This window comes from Marmota monax, unplaced genomic scaffold, assembly GCF_021218885.2.
Source record: "Marmota monax isolate L192 unplaced genomic scaffold, Marmota_monax_Labrador192_F-V1.1 WCK01_AAM20220418_F8-fsc00127, whole genome shotgun sequence".
NCBI classification, from domain to species: domain Eukaryota; kingdom Metazoa; phylum Chordata; class Mammalia; order Rodentia; family Sciuridae; genus Marmota; species Marmota monax.
Genome location: NW_026692894.1, coordinates 4,714,257 through 4,735,008, shown reverse-complemented (window position 1 = coordinate 4,735,008; position 20,752 = coordinate 4,714,257). Strand labels below are relative to the sequence as shown.

At 37.2% G+C, this 20,752-nt stretch overlaps 1 non-coding gene across 1 annotated transcript; it reads right to left on the bottom strand.

Moving 5' to 3' along the window:
• Positions 1-11,457: 11,457 nt before the first annotated feature.
• Positions 11,458-11,564, bottom strand: LOC124096791 (U6 spliceosomal RNA). The gene has a single exon (XR_006853015.1). It is a non-coding gene; the product is annotated as a U6 spliceosomal RNA (small nuclear RNA).
• Between the last annotated feature and the right edge of the window lie 9,188 nt (positions 11,565-20,752).

The window sequence follows — 20,752 nt, the reverse complement described above, 5'->3', positions numbered from 1 at the left end:
TGTGTCTGTATTGCATGTGTAAAGACTTTTTCTTGCCATTATTCCTTAAACAATACAGTTTAACAATTATTTACATAGTATTTGCATTGTATTGTGTATCATAAGTAACATACAGATGACTTAAAGTATGTGCAGTAGGGGAGATGTGTGCAAATCATACGCAAATACGATGCCATTTTTTAAAATGAGGGATTTAAGCATTCTCAGATTTTGGTATCCTTGGGGTCTCTGGAGCCAATCCTCAATGGATACCAATGGACATCTATACTTATTTCTCATTAAGCCACGACAACAATTTACTTAAAAACCATATGAGGCATTGGGGTTGTAGCTCAGTGATAGAGACTTGCCTAGCATGTATGAGACAATGGGTTCAATTCTCAGCACCACATATAAATAAATAAAATAAAAGTCTATCAACAACTAAAAAAGTATTTAAAAAATGTAAAAGTTGTATTTCAAAATATCACCTAAAGCATTAAAATAAATAATAGTAGTAATTGATAATAACCTAGGACTATGCTAAGTGCATGCATTCATTAGGTAGAAAAAAATATTCTATTTACAATAGAATGCCAACCAATAAAGGTAGAAGGAATGATGGGGGTAGAAAGCTACCCTTCAGCAGATAGCACAATAAAAATAGTTTTAGTCAAGAGGATGCTAAAACTAGGTGGTGAAGATTTGACAGAAAAACTGTATAGTTTCAAAATATATATTTTTATTTTTTTTAGTTGTTGATGGACCTTATTTTATGTATTTTATGTATTTATTTATATGTGGTGCTGTGAATCAAACCCAGTGCCTCACATGCTAGGCAAGTAATCTACCACTGAGCTACAACCCCAGCCCTCAAAATATATTTTAATTGCAAAGAAGGAAATGGTAGCTTTAAGGTAGAGAAACTTGACAGACACCATTAGGTGTTTGACATTAACATTATATATATGTCATGCCCTTCCTGTTGGGGACACAGTGTCATTTCTAAGGTATTTTTTCCAAGAGCACAGGAGTACAATTTAATCATCAGGAAACATTAAACAAATTCAATTGAGTATTTGTTGTCAACAAAAACTTTTAAATAAAGTTTTTTTTTTCAGAGTCAAGTTTGTGAAACATTAAAAATAGACTCAGAAACTGTTCAGGATTGACTGATACTAAAGACTTTGCATACAATTTGGTATATGTTTCTGGATTGGTCCCTGGATCAGAAAAAAATTCTTTTCTTTTTTTTTTCATTTTTTAGTTCTCGGCGGACACAACATCTTTGTTTGTATGTGGTGCTGAGGATCGAACCTGGGCCGCACGCATGCCAGGCGAGCGCGCTACCGCTTGAGCCACATCCCCAGCCCCAGAAAAAATTATTTTCTACAAGGGAAATTATGAGACAAAACTGGTAAAATATAAATAAGATCTATAGGTTAGAGTATCAGATTAATGTTAACTTCCTCATTTTGATAACTATACTGTGGTTAAGTAAGAGAATATTATTGTTTTTATGACATAAACACTTTAGTATTTTGGGATAAAAGGCATTATGTCTGCAATTTACTTTCTTTTTAAAAAAAATTTTTAGTCGTAGATGGACCTAATACCTTTATTTTATTTATTTATTTTTATGCTGTGCTGAAGATCGAACCCAGTGCCTCACACATGCTAGGCAAGTGCTCTACCACTAAGCCACAACCCCAGCCCCTGAAATTTACTTTCAAATGGTTCATAAAATAATACAGAAATGAAAATATGTGTATATAAAAAGATAATAGAGAAAACTGTATATAAAGAGATGAATTTAACTTTATATATATACAAATGATAAAGTAAATGTGGCAAAATATTAGCGGTTGAGAAATCTAGGTCAAGGGTATATGAAAATTCTTTGTATTAGTCTTGCAACTTTTCTCTAAATGTGAAATTATTTCAAAATAAAAAAGTTAATATAAGCCAGGCATGGTGCTGCACGACTGTAACCCTAGCACCTCAGGAGGCTGAGGCAGGAGGATGGCAAGTTCAAAGCCAGTCTCAGCAACTTAGTGAGACCCTGTCTCAAAATAAAAAATAGGAAGGGATGGGCTGGGGTTGTAGCTCAGAGGGAGAGCACTTGCCTTGCAAGCGTGAGGCCCTGGGTTCAATCCTCAGCACCACATTCAAAAATAAATAAGTAAACAAAAATATGTGTCCATCTACAACGAAAAGAAAAGAGAAAGAAAAAAAGGGCTGAGAATTTGGCTGAGTGGTTAAGCATCTCTGAGTTCAAGTCCCAGTACAAAAAAATAATAATAATAATTAAATTAATTTAATGTCTTATTTAGCTTCATTTTGTATGTTTTTTTTACAAACTCTATTTAAAATGAAATGTCAAAGAAAAGGACGAATAATATAAATCTTGTATTGTATTGTTTCACTTCTATTATTAAATGTTATAGGACATAAAAGCCCATGTGGTGTGTGCCTATAAAAATTCATGGGAACTGAAGTATGATAACAAAACTGAATGGATATCTCACATCTGCCCAGCCTGAAAGAGCATCCTAATAAGTGTCTCCCAACAGGCATCTCTTCTTGTAGCCAATTGTGTTAGTCATCTTTTCATTGCTGTGACCAAAATACCCAATATAAATGACTTAGAGGGGGAAAAGTTTATTTTGGCTCATGGTTTCAGAGGTCTCAGTCCATGGTCAGCTGATTCCTTTGCTTTGGGTTTGAAGCGAGGAAGAACATCATGGTGGAAGGAAGCTGCTCAGCTCATGGCAGCTGGAAAATAGGGAAAAAAGAGAGAGAGAGAGAGAGAGAGAGAGAGAGAGAGAGAGAGAGATGTCTACAGTTACCACCCAGTAGTTAATCCATCAAGTGGATTAATCCACTGATGAGGTTTCAGCTCTCATAATCCAGTGTTTTCCCCTCTGAACATTGCAGCATTGCCTAACACATATGAACTTTTTTTTTTTGGTGGGGGTGCATTTCTATGACTAAACCATAATACCAACTCCCTCTTTTTGTTTCCTAAATATATGCTGATGCCATCAAAGAAGAATTCTTATTTTGTGAGTTCTTTTTTAAATGAACAAGACTCTGAACATTTTGGAAATGGTAAAAGGATTTTTTGCCAAATAAAACTTTGGAAAGGAAACTTCCTACTCTGCACAGATGGAGTTCCTGCAAGGCTTGGTGATGCATCTAGTTTTGCTACTTTAATGAGAAAGCAAACTTTTCACACAGGCTTCATTATTTGTTTTTAACACAGACATGTACTGACAACAAAGATTCTTCTAAGAAACCTGAAAAAGACATTTTGCCATAAATGTCATCAACAAGGCAGATCACTGAGTCAGATATTTAAATTTTTTTCATCAAGGTACGAGAACGAAATATGAATTGTTTTTCTACCACACAGAAGTTTGCTGGCCTTCATGAAGATATAGGCCTTGAAGCACTTTTTCACACTAAGGGCAGAAATGTTACTTTAACTGAAATCAAACAAAAACAAAAGAAAAGAAAATTCACTCCTGGGACGTTATGAGAAAAGGAATTTTATTGATGTGTTGGCTTAGCTGTCAGATATTTTAACCATGTGAATGAGTCTAACCTTTCAATCCGATGTTATAAAGTCAATATTATGGATGCTACTGAAAAAGTTTTAAAAATATTCCTGGCTTACGTGGTCGATAAGGAAGAAGCTGGAGGATATGCTTTTATAACAGGGAGTTAGAATATAAAATTCTGTTTCTTTCTTTGAAAAGAGAATTCTATAAATTTCTGGAACATCTCAGAAATCTTCCAAAAGCTGTTGTCATCTTGATGGCTTCTAAGTTGAATCCCAGATACGCAATCATTTCTTTTTTTATAAACTGAATCAAAGTTGTTAAGATGTTCACCTAACTGAAGATGAGTTCTTGATCTTAGGACAACAGAAAATACAATAGAGCCACACATGGAGGTGCATGTTTGTAATCGAAGCTACTCAGGGGGATCACAAGTTCACGGCCAATCTTGGTAACTTTCTGAGCTCCTGTCTCAGAATCAAAAATAAAAAGGCCTGGGATGTAGCTCAGAGGTAAAGTGCTACAGGTTCAATCTCCAGTACCACAAAAACAAACAAAAAATTAAGTTTAACTCCAAGACACTTGGGGAATTATTCCATGCCTTCATAAAGGATTATTCTTGTCTCCATTTAAAAAAAAATAGAGCTTTACCCAGCACCACACATATAAATAATAAACCAATAAATTAAATAAAATAAAACTCTAGAGACTTTCTTTTGCAATAGTAGCTATTTCAAAATGTATAAGTGGAGATTTGCAACACTTATGACCATTGAAACAAAAAATTTAAATGGATAGAATATCAGCAACACATCCATGGCGAAGACTATCTTACAATTTAATTTCTTAAATATGATACCAAAAATCATGATCCATAAAAGAATACATTGGTCAGTTGAAGTGCAACAAAATTGAAAACTATTGCTCTGTGGAAGACAGATAAGAAAGGAAGAGAAGCTACACACTGAGAGAAAAATATCTGCAAATCATTTATCCCAGAATATACAAAGAACTCTCAATATTTAACAGTGAGAAAAGAACCTGTCAAGACACACGACTAAACCAGTCAGGGTCACTTCAAGTGAATTTGGGGAATAAATAAAGGCACAGACACAGAATGTACCTTTTCTTTGGGTTTAGTGACTGCTCCTCAGCTGCAGCTCCCTCAAGGGGGGCAAGGCAGGCAAGAACCAGAGTGAGGAACACGTGCTGAACCCTTTTATTGGGGAGAAGTCATTCAAATGAGGCAAGGGGTCAGGTTTGAGGGGGTTGAGTCTAGCTTCCTGATGTCTTGCTGTCAGCAGGTTGACTGACATCTAGGAAGGCCACACCCATCTCATGTGCTGTGTGGGGATCAAGGCAGAGCAAGTGAAAAGACACAACATATGTCGCCTGCCCAAACAGAGGGGCAACGTGGGTTCAGTGCACCCTGTGCGCTCAATGCTCATAGTTCACACACACAGCCCATGGCTGGCTTGCCACATCTCCACACTCTCATCGCTCAAAGCTATGGCACTGGATTCCCATGTGGCAGCTCTCGACAACAACCCAATCCAGTTTCCCCTCCTTTACTGAGGATTGAACCCAGAGGTGTGCTCTACCTCTGAGCTATATCCCCAGCCCCCTTTTTTGTTTGAGGAGGGAGTACTGAGGACTGAACTCAGGGGCACTCCAGCACTGAGTCACATCCCCAGCCCTATTTTGCATTTTATTTATAGACAGGGTCTCACTGAGTTGCTTAGCATCTCTTCATTGCTGAGGCTGGCTTTGAACTTGAGATTCTCCTGTCTCAGCCTCCAGAGCTGCTGGGATTACAGGAATCCCACGCCCAGAATCCCCAGGCCTTTTAATTTTTTATTTTGAGACAGGGTTTTGCTAAGTTGATGAGGGTGGCTTCAATCTTTAAGATCCTCCTACCTCAGCCTCTGGAAGAAGCTGGGATTATAGGAGGGTGGCACCATGGTTGGCCTAAATTGTCTAAACAGACAAAGATTTGAACAGATCGTTCACCAAAGAAAATACATGGATGGCAAATAAACCCTTGAAAAGGTGTTCTACATCATTAGCCATTACAGGGTCATGAAGATTTTCTCTTGTTTTCTTCTAAAAGTTTATAGTTTTACAATTCAAGTTTATGTCTGTGTTCTGTTTTGGTTTAATTTTTGTGGAGTGTTTCAGTTTAGTTCAAGGTTTGTGTGTGTGTTCGAATTCATATGGATATTCAATTGGTGTTCCAACACCATTTGTTCAAAAGACAATTTCTCTTCACCAACATGCCTTTGAACTTTTGTCAAAAAGCAATTAGCAGTGTTTGTGTGGTCTATTTCTGGGTTTTATATTGTGTTGCACTGATTATGTCTATTATGTTACCAGTGCTACACTGCCTTGATTACTGCAGCTTTATAATAAGTTTTTTTGGTGTTGTTGTTATTTTGTTCTGGTACCAAGGAATGAACCCAGGGGCACTTAACCACTGAGCCACATCCCTAGCCTTTTTTCTTTTATATCTTGAGACAGGGTCTTGCAAAGTTGCTGAGGGTGGCTTTGAGTTTTCGATGCTCCTTCCTCAGCCTCCCAAGCCACTGGGATTACAGCTATGTACCATCATGTCTGGCCCAGATCTTTTAAAATTTATAATAGAAATGTTTGTAGCCATGATTTACCCTTTTAGCACTGTGTCACATAAATTTGGGTGTGTTGTAGTTTTGTTTTCATTTGTCTCTAAGTATTTTCTAATTTCCTTTCTAATGTATTTTTTGATCCATTGAATATTTTTAAGTATGTTGTATAATTGTTTGCAAATTTGTGGAATTTCTGATTTTACTTCTGTTATTGAGTTTTTTTTTTTGTTTGTTTTGTTTTGTTTTGTTTTGTGTGTGTATGCGTGTGTAGTGGTGGTTCTAGGGATTGAACCCAGGGCCTTGGGTATGTGAGGCAAGCACTGTATTAACTGAGCTATATCCCCAGCCCTGTTATTGAGTTTTTAAAATTTTTTTAGTTGTAAATGGACACAATACCTTTATTTTATTCATTTATTTTTATGCGGTGCTGGGGATCAAACCCAGTGCTTCACATGTGCAAGTCGAGTGCTCTACCACAAACCCAGCCTCTTGTTATTGAGTTTTAACTGTATCCTATAGTGGTTAGAGAAGATAATTTTGATTCCCTGATCTCTACCTTTTTATAGCTATTGGGACATTATTTGTGGCCTAAAATATGGTTTATCCTGGAAGATATCCCATTTGCACTTCAGAAAAACATGTATGCTGCTGTTGTTTGTGTTCTTTGTCTGACTGTTAGATCTAGTTGGCTTATTTTGATGTTGAAGTTCTGTTGTATTCTGTTCTCTGTTCTATTCTCTCTCTCTCCGTGTGTGTGTATGTGTGTGTGTTGCTGGGAATTGAACCTCTGGGCTCTACCACTGAACTACATCCCTAGTCCTTTTTTATTTTTATTTTTGAATTTGAGACAGGGTCTCTCTAAGTTGCTGAGGCTAGCCTTGAGTTGTGTCTCATCCTCTCCGGGAGCTGGGATTATAGGTGGATGACACCATGCCCAACTCGGTCTGTATTGAGGGTGGGGTACTGAGGTCTACATTACAGTCTATAGCTATTATTGTAGAACTGTCACCCCTATTCTCTTTGGGTTACTGTTTGATAGTATATCTTTTCTCATTCTTCCCCTTTCAATCTATTTGTGTTTTTGGGCCCAAAATGCATCTCTTATAGAAGCAGCTAGTTGGATCACATATTTTAATCCATTCTGCTAATCTTTATCTTTTGATTGGAGAGTTTAATTCATTTACATTTAAAATAATTACTGGGCTGAGGATGTGGCTCAAGCGGTAGCGCGCTTGCCTGGCATGCGCAGGGGCTGGGTTCCATCATCAGCACCACATAAAAATAAAACAAAGATGTTGTGACCACCGAAAACTAAAAAATAAATATTAATGAATTCTCTCTCTCAAAAAAAAATTACTCATAAGGAGAGATTTTGTCATTTTTGTATATGATTTATATATTCCTCATGGCTATTTCATACTTCACTTGCTGTACTAATATATTCTTTTTTGTTTTATTATTATTATTATTATTATTTGTATTGAAACTCCTTTCTCATTTGCTTTTGTGTATATTCTTTAACTATTTTTTGTGGTTACCATGTATATTATATTTAACATCCTAAAGTTAACACTCTAATTTGAATTTATACCAGCTTTACATCAATAACATACAAAAGGCTTTGTTCCCACACCTTCTGATTGTTCACCTCATAAAATTGCATTTTTGTACATTGTGTGCCCCAAAACATAAATTAATAATTCTTTCAATTGCATTAGTCTCTTAAATCATATTAAAAACAAAATGTAGAATTTTAAATAAAAAAATAGCAGCTTGTAGGCTAATTGTTTTTTTAAAAGCATTCTTTTTTAAGAATCTTAATTTTATTTATTTATTTATTTTTATGTGGTGATGAGGATCAAACCCAGGGCCGCACACATGCTAAGCAAGCACTCTACCACTGAGTCACAACCCCAGCCCAATAATGATTTATCTAAGGTATTTGTCTCTTAGATCATGTAGAAAACAAAAAGTGAAGTTACAAACTATTGTTGGAATTATACTAGCTTTTATAATTGTCCGTGTATTTGTCTTTTTTGGACACTGGTGATTTAACCTAGGGACAGTCTACCACTAAGCTACATTCCCAGTCCTTTTTCTTTTGAGACAGAGTCTTGCTGTGTTGCCCAGGCTGGTCGTGAACTTGAAATCCTCTTGCATCAGCTCCCAGAGTAGCTGGGATTACAGGTGCGTGCCACCATGCCTGGCTTCATGTATTCATCTTTATCAAGATCTTTCTTCTTCACATGGCTTCAAGTCACTCTCTAGTGTCCTTTGATTTTACCTTGCAGGACTCCCTTGAGCATGTCTTGAAGGGCGGATTTCCTCAGCTTTTACTCCTCTGGAAAGGTCTTCATTTATCTCTTACTGTTGCCCGGCAGTTTTCCCAGCTGAAAGATTCTTGATTGACACTATTTTTTTTTTCTTTTAGCATTTTAAATGTATTGGCCCACTGCTTTCTGGCATCCAAAGGTTCTGATGAGAAATCGGTCTTACTTATTGAGGTTCCTTTGTATGAGATGTGTCACTTCTTTCTTGCTGCTTTCAAGATCCTTTTGGGGGGGAAGGGGTTGTAGCTCCGTGGTAGAGTGCTTTCCTCGAATGCAGAAGGTCCTGGATTCAGCGCTTGGCACTGAAAACAAAAAGAGACAAGCATGGGAATGTAACCTGTCTTCCTGGCTTCTGGGGAGAATGAGCAGAGGATTACTTGAGGTGTAAGTAGTGAGACCCACCCCACCTTGTCTCAAAGATATTCTCTTTTTTGTCTTTTTAAAGTTTGATTGTAATGTGTCTCAGCATGCATCTTTTTGAGTTCGTGTTACTTGGGGTTTTCTTAAGTTTCTTGGATGTTTCTATTCATCAAATTAGGGAAGTTTCCAGCCACTGTTCCTTTTAATAGTCTCTCGCCCTCCTGGCACTCCTGCAGGTGCATAGCTCTGCTTAATGGTGTCCCATGGATCCCTTGGGCTCTATTCACTTTTCTTCAGTCTTTTTCTTTTTTGTTCCTAGGACTCAATAATTTCCATGGTCCTATCTTCAAGTTTATTGATTCTTCTTTCTGCCTGTTTAAATCTGTGCATGAACCCCTCTAGTAAATTTTTCATTTCAGTCACTATATTTTTAGCTCCAGAATTTCTTTCTTTCTTTTTTTTTTAAGATTTTCTATCTCATTATTGATATTTCCATTTCATTCATACATCATTTTCTTGATATTGTCTTCATCTTTCTTTAGTTCTTTTACTGTCTGTAAGGCAGTTGTTTAAAGTCTTTATCTAGAACATTGGTTATCAGATCTTTTTCAGGGACGATTTGTATTGATTTTTTTTTCCTTTGGATATTTTCCTGTTCCTTTGTTTGAATTTTTGTTGAAAATTTGACATTTGAACTCTGGAAAGCAGATCCTCCTTCTACCCCAGGGTCTGCTGTCATTTGGCAACTGTTCTTATTTGTTCTATTGTAGGCTCTCTCTGTGCTAATAATCATCCTGTGGTGTTATCAGTTTTTTTCTGAACCTTTCCCTGGGCATGCTTGGTTATGTTTAAATTTTTTCCATGTAAGCAATTGTTTGTTTTTAATTTCTTAGTCTTTATTTTTCTTATTTTTTGGTATGGGGAATCAAACTGAGGGACTCATACATGCCAGGCAAGAGTTCTACCACTGAGGTACATCCCCAACCTTTTTTATTTTATTTTGAGACAGGGTCTACAGTTGCTCAACTGGCCTTGAACTTGTGATCCTCCTGCCTCAGCCTCTGCAATAGCTGAGGATTATAGGCTTTTACTACCACTCCTATAGAATTCTGTAGTCTTTTTAAGTAGCTGGGGGTGCTTAACCACTGAGCTAAATCCCCAGTCCTTTTTTTATATTTTGTTAGAGACAGGGTCTTGCTGAGTTACTAAGTGCCTTGCTAAGTTGCTGAGGCTGACTTTGAACTCGTGATCCTCCTCCATCAGCCTCTTGAGCTGCTGGTATGACAGGCATGTACCACCACACCCAGCTAGAATTCCCTAGCCTTTAACGTTTGGTTCCCACACTAGGCAAAAATGGGAAAATAAAAAAGGCACTAGCCTTTTAAGTTCCCTGGAGGTCACTTCAGGCTGAGCGGAAGAGGCTTGGAACAAACAATAGCTGCTCCCCTCCTTGTCTGTCCCTTTGTTATCAGAAGTAGCAATCAGTGATGTTGGAAATATCAAGGTGCTTCAAGAAATCCTGTTCTCAAAAGCCATTTATCAAGGCAAACTGCTGCAGAAGGGTGTGTTACAAAAAAATCTGGCAAGCAAGCACACTGGGTGGGAAATCTGCCCACGTTTTTATCCCTAATACGGCACTGCCCCTTGCTTTGAAAAGAGGAGTTTGGGGTTACAATCTGCATAACTAATTTAAAATAGGGCATAAGGGAGAGCTGTAGTTACATTGATCAACTACCACTCTATAGGCATTATGATGGGAAGGCTGAGGACCAGGGGAGATAATGTTGGGGGGCTCAAAATGGCGACCACTTGGTTTTGTAAATTAAAAATAGCTCCACTTACTTACACACTATGAAATTTAGGTTCTAGATGACAGCAAACACATTTTTGTTACATATTAGGAAACTCAAAAAACTAAAGGTTTAACTTTTAAAAAAAATTTTACTTTATTTTACATTTTATTCTGTAAGAATACGAACCCGAGACCTACCCTCAACAGCTTTTAAGTGTTATACAGCAAATCTTTAGAGCGTATTCATCTTGCTCGACTGAAACTTCATCCCCATTGATTAGTGACTCCCTCTTGCCCTCTCTCCCCTGCCCTGTTCACCATTCCAGTCTTTGAGTCAGTGAACTTCACTTTTTTACATATCTCATGTAAGAGAAATTATACAATATTTTTCTTTCTGTGACTGACTTATTTAATTTAGTGTAATGTCCTGAAGATTCATTCGTGTTGTCACATACAGCATAGGTTTCTTATTTTTCAAAATTGTATAGTATTCCTTGAGTGTATTTACCATATTTTTTTAAAAAATTTTATTCAAATATGACAGCAGAATGCATTATAATTCTTATTACACATATAGAGCACAATTTTTCATCTCTCTGGTTGTATACAAAGTATATTCACACCAATTTGTGTCTTCATACCTGTACTTTGGATATTCATGTCCATCACTTTCCACCATCATTTCTAACCCCATGCCCCTCCCTTCCCCTCCAACCCCTCTGCCCTATCTAGAGTTCCTCTATTCCTCCCATGGTCCCTCTTCCTATCCCACTATGAATCAGCCTCCTTATATCAGAGAAAACATTTGGCATAAAAATATGGAATGCTTCATGAATTTGCATGTCATAGTTGTGCAGGGGCCATGATAATCTTCTCTGTATTGGTCCAATTTTAGTATATGTGCTGCCAAAGCGAGCACTAAAGGTTTAACTTTTGACAGAAAAGAGAACATTGATCTCACAATGATCAGAGTACAGATGCTCTGTATGTGGAGGATGGGTCCTTTTGGGCTACCCTGGGTCCTGCAAGCTGTTTGCAAGCTGCGCAGGAACATGTGCACAGCCGTCTGCCACTTGGCTGAGTGGTGGGGGATGGGTGGTTGCTAATGTGCTAAAGGGCCTACTCCTAGTTGTTGCAAGCCCTTGGTGGACTCCAGACTCCCATAATAGTTCCATCAGTAAGATCCTGGCAGTTCAATCGTTGTCCAGGTGGGGAGCTTCTACTGGGCTATCTTCCCAGAATCCTCTCCTCTGTTTTGATAGCTTTGCTAAGTATTTGCATTGCTTTTATGGAGGATTATATTTTCAGAGGTCCTAACTCTGCCATTCCCCAAATTGTTTTTGCTTTATTTGTTTCTTTTGCAATACTGAGGATGCAACCCAGGGCCAGTGCGCTAAGACTGAGGTGCATCCCCAGCCCCACCTCCCCACTTTTTAAACAATTTGAGGCAGGGCCTAGTTAAGTTGTCCAGACTGGCCTTGAATTTGCTATCGTCCTGCCTTAGACTCTTTAGTAACCGGGATTACAGGCACGTGCCACAATGCCCGGCTCCTAGATAGTGTTTTTAGTTGTAGTTGGACACAATACCTCTATTTTATTAATTTGTATTTATGTGGTGCTGAGGATCGAACCCAGCGACTCCCACATGCTAGGCCATCGCTCTACCACTGAGCCACAATCTTATCCCCTCCTGAATAGTTTTTAAGAGATTGTTCGGGAAATAATAATGTACATACTTAACTTTCCATATTGCATTTGGAATTAATAATTTTCACTTTCAGTGGAATGTAGCAACCTGACCACTTGGTGCATTTGCCTTTCCCCATCTCAGTTATGGTTGTCTTGTATATTATATTTGTATATTACTGAAAACCCCCTCGGACCATGTTTTGTTTTGCTTTCAACTCTCATGTGTGTTTTTAAGAACTTAAAAGAAAAATTCATTATATCTATACTTAGGTATATATATATATATATATATATATATATATATATATATATATATATATATATTTACTGTTTGTTCACTTTTCTTTCATTTGTGACATTTCTAGTTTTCTCTGTTATTGTTGCTTTTCAGCCTGGATAAATTTCTTTAGTCTTTATTTCACAAAATGTGTGCAAATGATGAATTCTCCTAGTTTTCCTTCCTCGGAGGATGTCTTTAGTTTTTCTCTCATTTCTGAAGGATATTTCCCCTGGATATAGAATTCCAGATTCAGTGTTCTTTTCTTTCGTGACTTTAAATTTTTGTTCCACTATCTTTTTGGCCTCCATGGTTTCTGATGTGAAATCCACAGTTCCTCCAACTGTTCTTTCTATATGTGATGCAGAGCTTTTCACTGGCTATTTCTCAGAATTTTTTCCCTTTAATTTTCAGCAGTTTGATTTTCATGCATTGGGGGTAGGTTTCTTTGTGTTTGCCATTTGGGGATCGGTGAGCTTCTTGAGTCTATACATTTATGTCTTTTGTTATTTGGGGGGATGTTTTCAGCCATTATTTTATCAGGTTTTTTGTTGTTGTTGTTTGTTTGTTTGGTTTACCTACACCAAATATTCATTTTTTCTTTCTCCCTGTCTTGTGGGGCTCTGATGACACGAGTGTTAGATCTTTTGGTATTATTCCCTGGGTTTCTGAGGTTCTATTTTTTTTCTCTCATATTTTTCTGTTTTTCAGGTGGTATAATGTAAATTTGACAAGTTTCACCTAACCTTGTGTCTGTACTGGGTCATAAAGTTTGGTGTAAGGCTGTTCCATACATAGAAAAGGAGAGAACTGTAGCCCATCCTTCCTATCCTGAGGTGTAAAGCACCTAACCAAACCCAAGAGTATGTTGTGGTAACTAAGCAACAGAATCTCAGCCAATCACAGGATGAAGGCTACCAACATGCCTGTAAGAGAAATTTGAAACTTTAACAGTTGTGTAACTTTGTAATGTCATTTTCTGTTTTTCATGTTAGTGGAAGCATTCTGAACCATCTTATGTCTGGAATACTCCCTCTTCGAGAAACTTTTATTGCTTACTTAAAACTTTGTTAAATGTAACTAATTTCAGTTTTTTTCAACAATACTTTTTTTTTAATTTTTAAAATGTTTTTTTAAAAAAATTTTTGATAGACCTTTATTTACTTATTTATATGTAGTGTTGAGAATCAAACCCAGTGCCTCACACATGCCAGGCAAGTGCACTACCACTGAGCCACAACCCCAGCCTGAGAATTGAACCCAGTGCCTTACCAGCTAGGCAAGTGCTCTAACACTGAGCCACAACCTCATGTCTCCTCCTTTCTTTCTTGTACTGGGGATTGAACCTGGGGGCATTCTATTACTGAGCCACATTCTCAGCCCTCATTATTTTCTCTCTCTTTTTTTAAAAAAAATTTTATTTGTTCTCTTTAGTTTTTTGGGATTGGCTTACTTCACTTAGTATGATATTCTCCAGCTACAACCACTTACCTGCAAATGCCATAATTTTATTCTCTTTTAATGCTGAGTAATATTCCATTGTATATGTACTACAATTTCTTTATCCATTCATCTATTTTTTAATAATATATTATGCTTACATCTTTTTAAATACCTTCATTTTATTTATTTTTTATGTGGTGCTGAGGATAGACCCAGGACCTCACACTTGCTAGGTGAGTGCTCTACAGCTGAGCCACAACTCCAACTTCCATTCATCTATTTTTTTTTAAGAGAGAGAGAGAATTTTTTAATATTTATTTTTTAGTTTTCGGTGGACACAACATCTTTATTTTATTTTTATGTGGTGTTGAGGATCGAACCCAGCGCCCTGCACATGCCAGGTGAGCGCGCTACCGCTTGAGCCACATCCCCAGCCCTCCATTCATCTATTGATGGGCACCTAGATTGGTTCCACAGTTTAGCTATTGTGAATTCAGCTGCGATAAGCATTGGTGTGGCTATGTTACTATAGTATGCTGAATTATTTTTTATCTTGAGCAAGGAAGGGTCTTGCTAAGTTGCTGAAGCTGTGCTTGCACTTGTGATCCTCCTTCCTGGACTTCCCAAATCGCTGGGATTACAGGCCGTGTACACTTTGCCTGGAGGCTGCTGCTGCTGCTACTCCTCCTCCTCCTCCCCCTCTTTTTTTTTTTTTTTGTGTGTGTGTGGTGCTGAGGATTGAAGCCATGGCCTTGTGCATGTGAGGCAAGCACTCTACCCAACTGAGCTATGTCCCCAGCCCTGGGTCATCCTCCTTTTTGGCTGAATAATACTCCATTGTTTATATGTACCGTATTTCCTTTATCTATTATCTCTTGATGGGCACCTGGCTGATTCTAAATCTTAGTTATTGTGACTAGTGCTGCAACAATCATGAGCATGCAATTATCTCTTTTGTATGCTGACTTCATTTCCTTTAGAAAAATACCCAGGTATTGGTGTAGCTGGATCACATGGTACTTCTATTTTTAGTTTTTTTTGAGGAAAACTTCATCCTATGTTATCATAGAAGCTGTATTAATTTACATTACTATGAATGTTGTATAAGGATTCTTTTTTCTCCACATCCTCACCAGTATTTATTTATTTTTTATTTTAATTTTTTTGATAATATCCATCTGACTGAGGTGAGAAAGAATATCAATGTAACTTTGATTTACATTTCTCTGATGGCTGATGATATTGAGCATTTCTCATATATTTATTGACCATCTATGTTTCTTTCTTTCTTTCTTTTTCTTTTTCTTTTCTTTCTTTTTTTTTTTTTTGAGAAATAATTGTCATATAATTTGCCCATTTTTTCTTTTCTTTTCTTTTTTGGTGGTGGTGAGGCTACCAAGGATTGAACCAAGGGATGCTTAACCACTGAGCCACAACCCTAGTCCTTTTAATTTTTTTATTTTGAGACAGAGCCTCACTAAGTTGCTGAATCTAGCTTTGAACATGTGATCCTCCTGTCTCAGCCTCCTGAGTTGCTGGGATTACAGGCGTGAGTCACCACAGCCAGATCATTTGCCAATTTTTGATTGAATGACTTATTCTTTTTTTTTTTTTGAGTTCTTTATGTATTCTGGATATCAATCCTCTGTCAGATGAATCGATTGCAAAGATTTTCTCCCATTCTGTGGGTTGTCTCTTCACCCTGTTGATTGTTTCCTTTGGTGTAGAGAGACTTTTTAATTTCATGTAATCCATTTGCCAATTCTAGCTTTTGTTTCCTATTCAGGAAATTGTTGCCTGTGCCAACGTCTTGGAGTGTTTCCCCCCAACTAGTTTGAAAGTGTCAAGTCTTAAGTAGGTCTTTGATCCACTTTGAGTTGATGTTTGCACAGGACGTGAAGAATCTAGTTTCAGTCTTCTCCATGTAGATTTCCAGTTTGCCCAGCACCATTTGTGGAAGAGGTGTCTTTTCTCCAGTGTACGTTTTTGTACCTTTGTTGAGAATCAGTGGGCTGTAAACCCTGTGAATTTCTTTCTTTTTTAAAATTTTTATTTTTAGTTTATTTTTTATTATTTATTTTTATGTGGTGCTGAGAATTGAACCCAGTACCTCACACATGCTAGGCAAGCGCTCTACCATGGAGCTATGACCCCACCCAGCCCCCTGTGAATTTATTTCTATTCTTTTGGTCTATGTGTCTCTTTTTATGCCAATGCCATGCTACTTTTGTTGTGATGGCTCTGTAGTACGTTTTGAAATCAGGTATTGTGATGCCCCTAGCATTTTATTTTTTGCTCAGGATTGATTTGGCTATTCAGGGTCTTTTGTTTTTCATAAGAATTTATAATCCCTGTCCCCCAGTTCTGTGAAGAAAGTCATTGGTATTTTGATAGGGACTGCACCAAATCTGTGCATTTCTTTGGGTAGTAGGGCCATTTTAGCAATATTATACTCCCAATCCATGAACATGGGAGGTCTTTCCACCTTATTTTTCATTTTCTTTCTTCAGTGGTTTGTAATTTTCGTTGTAGAGGTCCTGATAACCCCACTAATTAGGTTATTCCTAGGGGTGGTTGTTGTTGTTGAGGCTATTGTGAATGGAATTGCTTCTCTGTTATTAGTTTATAGCAGATCTGATGCTCATATGTTGATTTTACATGCTGATGCTTTATTGTTTTCTAGTTCTATGTTCAAAAGAACGACTTTTCATCTCTTCTGTAATTGTTTTTAGGGTTTTCTACATATAGAATCATATAAGTAAGCAGGGATAATTTGACTTCCTCCTTTCCTATTTGAATTCCTTTTATTTGTTTCTTTTGCCTAATTGCTCTGGGTAAAATTCCTAGTATTATTATTATTGGTACCAGGCTATGAATCCAATGATGCTTAACCACTGAGCCACATCTCTTTTTATTTTTTATTTATTTTTATTTTATTTTTTTGTTGTGCTGGTGATGGAACCCAGAGTCTTATGCATGCAAAGCAAGCACTTTACCAACTGAGACATATCCCCAGCCCCTTAATTTTTGAGACAGGGTCTTGCTAAGTTGCTTAGGACCTTGATAAGTTACTGAGACTGGCTTTGAACTTGTGATCCTCCTGTCTCAGGCTCCCAAGCTGCTGGGATTACAGGCATGCACCACTGCACAAGGCTCTATTATTATATTTAATAAGAATAGTAGGTATGGTCACCCTTGTCTTGTTTCTGATCTTAGAGGAAATGCTTTCAGTTTTTTCCTATTCACTATGATGTTGGCTATGGGTTTGCCATATGTTCATATGTAGCCTTTATTATGTTGAGGTATGATCCTTCTGTATTTAATTTATTCAGGTTTTTTTTGAGGGCCTGACAAATTGAATTATATCCCAGCCCTTTTAATTTTATTTCGACGTGGGGTCTCACTAAGTTGCTTGAACTACCCTCAAACTTGAGATCCTACTGTGTCCACCTCCTTCCTGAGTAGCTGGGATTATAGATGTGCACACCATCCCTGGTTTTATTCAGGGTTTTTATCTTGAAGGGATGTTGGATTTTATCAAAGGTTTTCTTTCTTTATCTTTCAAGATGATCATGTGATTTTTCCCTTGATTCTATTTATGTGCTATATTACATTTATTGATTTGTGTATGCTGAATCATCCTTGCCTCCCTTGAATTAAACCAACCTGATTATGGTGTGTTATTTTTTTAATGTGCTGTTGAATTCAATTTGCAAGTACTTTATTGAGGATTTTTGCATCTATGTTCTTCTGGAATATTGGCCTATGGTATTCTTTTTTTGTTGAGTCCTTATCTGGTTTGGTAAGGACTAATACTGGCTTCCTAAAATGAGTTTGAAAGGGCTACTTCCCATTCTATTTTTTTTTTTTGGAATAATTTGAGGGTTTTGTTTATTTGTTGTTTTGTTTTGGCACTGGGGATTCAACTCAGAGGCACTGAGCACTGAGTCACATCCTCAGCCCTATTTTGTATTTTATTTAGAGACAGGGTCTCACTGAGTTGCTTAACGCCTCTTTTTGCTGAGGCTGGCTTTGAACTCGTGATCCTCCTGCCTCAGCCTCCTGAGCTGCTGGGATGACAGGTGTGCACTATTGTGCCTGGCTTAGTTTGAGGTCTTTTGATGTTAGTTTTTTAAATATCTGGTAAAGTTCAGCATAAGTTCATCAACTCCTGTGCTTTTCTTTGTTGGGAGAGTTTTTATTTCTTCTTCAGTCTCATCACCTGTTATTGATCTATTTTGGTTTTAAAAAATATCTTGTTGGCTCAATTTAGATTAGTCATATCCATCCAGAAATTCATCTATTACTTCTCTAGATTTTCTATAGTTGTTCTTTTAATTGTTATAAAATGTATAAAATTTACCATTTTAAACTTTTTCCCCACTGGGTACTGGGGATCAAACCCAGGACTTTGCACATAGTGGGCAAAAGCTACACTCCAGCATAGTTTTAAATATACAGTTTAATGGTATGAATTATATTCACTTTGTTGTACAAAATATACACATCTTCAGCTGCCTTTCAGTACAGGATGAGAGAGAAACAGAATGGGGAACATTGGGAAATTCATCCTTGATTTGGTGATTTTCAACTTCTGATTTCCTTCCCCATACTCTTTCTGCCATTTACTTTTTAGAATCCTCAGATATTCCTTTCATTCTGTTTGAGGTTTTAAATTACATTCAGTGGGAGAAACAGGAGAGGATGTGCCTTCTTCATTTTGACAGGAATTGGAAACTTCTATAGAAGTTTCTTTTTATTTTTGGGTATTACATATATTTTTGGAAATAAGTTATTTGTCATATGTGACAAGTATTTGTTATATATGAATGCTTTTCTCTGTGGTTTGCTGTTTCAATTTCTTAACAATGCCTTTTGATGAGTAGAAGACTTTTATTTTATCAAAACCCATTTTATCATTTTTTCCCTTCTGATTTACACTCTCTAAGACCCATGTAAAAACAAAAACATAAAACAAACAAACAAACAAACAAACTTTGTCCTAGGCCTGCAAAGATACTTTCCTATGTTTTCTTTTATAAACTTTATTATTTTGAGTTTTTTTTTTTTTTTGTGTGTGTGTGTGTGTGTGATGCTAGGGATCAAACTCAGGGCTTTATGCATGCTTGGCAAGTTCTTTACCACTGAGATACATGCCCAGTCCCATTTTGGATTTTATGTTTTGGTCTATGATCCATCTTGATTTAATTTTGCATATGGAATAAGGTAAGAATAAAGGATCATGTTTCCCTATATGTTCATCTGGTTGTTCCAACACTATTTGGTTATAGTCATATATATTAAAAAATAAAGTGTCACTTACCTTGCCTATATTTTGATTGCATTCAATGCTATACAACCACATTCAAATAAATTACTAAATTTGTTAGGTATGTTAACTTTTTCAGTACAATTTTTCATTTCCTTTGTAATCCCTTTTACCTTATGCCCTTTGGATTAGTATTTTGAAGATGGGTCCATAGCAAGATTACCAGAGACATCCTTGCCATTAAATAGGTATTAAGAATTTTAGAGTGAGATGCAAAGACATTCAGCTTTAGAACCACAGAGACCTGTGTTAAACGATCACTTGTTTCCTATTTCCTAGCTCTATGACCTTGGGTACATCATTCATTTTCCAAACTCAGATTCAATAAATGTCTATTACACAGGCCACTGTGTTAACCCTTGAGGATTTATTATAGAAGGACATAACCTTTCCCTTGCAGTTTACAACAGAGTGGGAAAGGCAGAGGAGTCAACACTCTACTATATAACACTGTGATAAGTGCTTTGATGATGGAAGACAGAGCTCTATGGAAGCTGAAAGGTGGTGCTCCTGAAGTAGACTTGGGTCAGGAAAAGTTTCCAGAAATTAGGACACTAAGCTGAAACCTGAGGGATAAGTGGACATTAGCCTGTATCTGGATCACTACTTTAGGGGAAAAGTAGTGATCCAGACAGGGAAATGGACTCATAAGAAACATGACCTATTGAGACACTGAGAAAAGATCAGGATGGGACCAGGATGGAACAAAAAGACCAGAAGTACAACGTACAACTAACTGCAGACCCTTCTATTAAACCAGAGGTTCTTATAGGCCGTCTTCAGGATATCAGCTTCATCTTAATAAAAGTGGGGAGTCGTTGACAAGATTTAATCACTGTCATACATATTTGTGTATATGCATGTGTGTACAACTTTAGTTTTGTGGAGATTGCATTAAGAGGATCACAACTGGCATCAGACATGATGAACTGGAGTTTACTGTAAAAATTCTGCTGAGAGTGAACACATGAATTGTGGTGATAGAGGAGAGGGCAGATAAATGTGGGAGACAATTAGGAGGTAAACTCAATTAAATGTATTGTAGGCTCTAGGGAATGAGCAAGAGGGAGACTTTCTCAGATTTGTGGTTGAATGAACAGGATCGTAATGCCATTCACTGGGGGAAAAAAGCGGACATATGGGAAAAGAACATACGGTGAAATTTAAATTTACAAGATTTAGGATGATTGAGGTGACTGAGAATGTCCAACAGACTTTGGGTTACGTTAGTCTAAATGTGGGAAAAGTGGTTTTGGGATGAGAGCCATCTGTGTCCACATAGTAAGATGCTATAGACAGCATTCCTTCACTCCTCCTCCACCCCCACTTCGGTGCTGGGGATCAGACCAGGGCCTCACGAATGCTATGC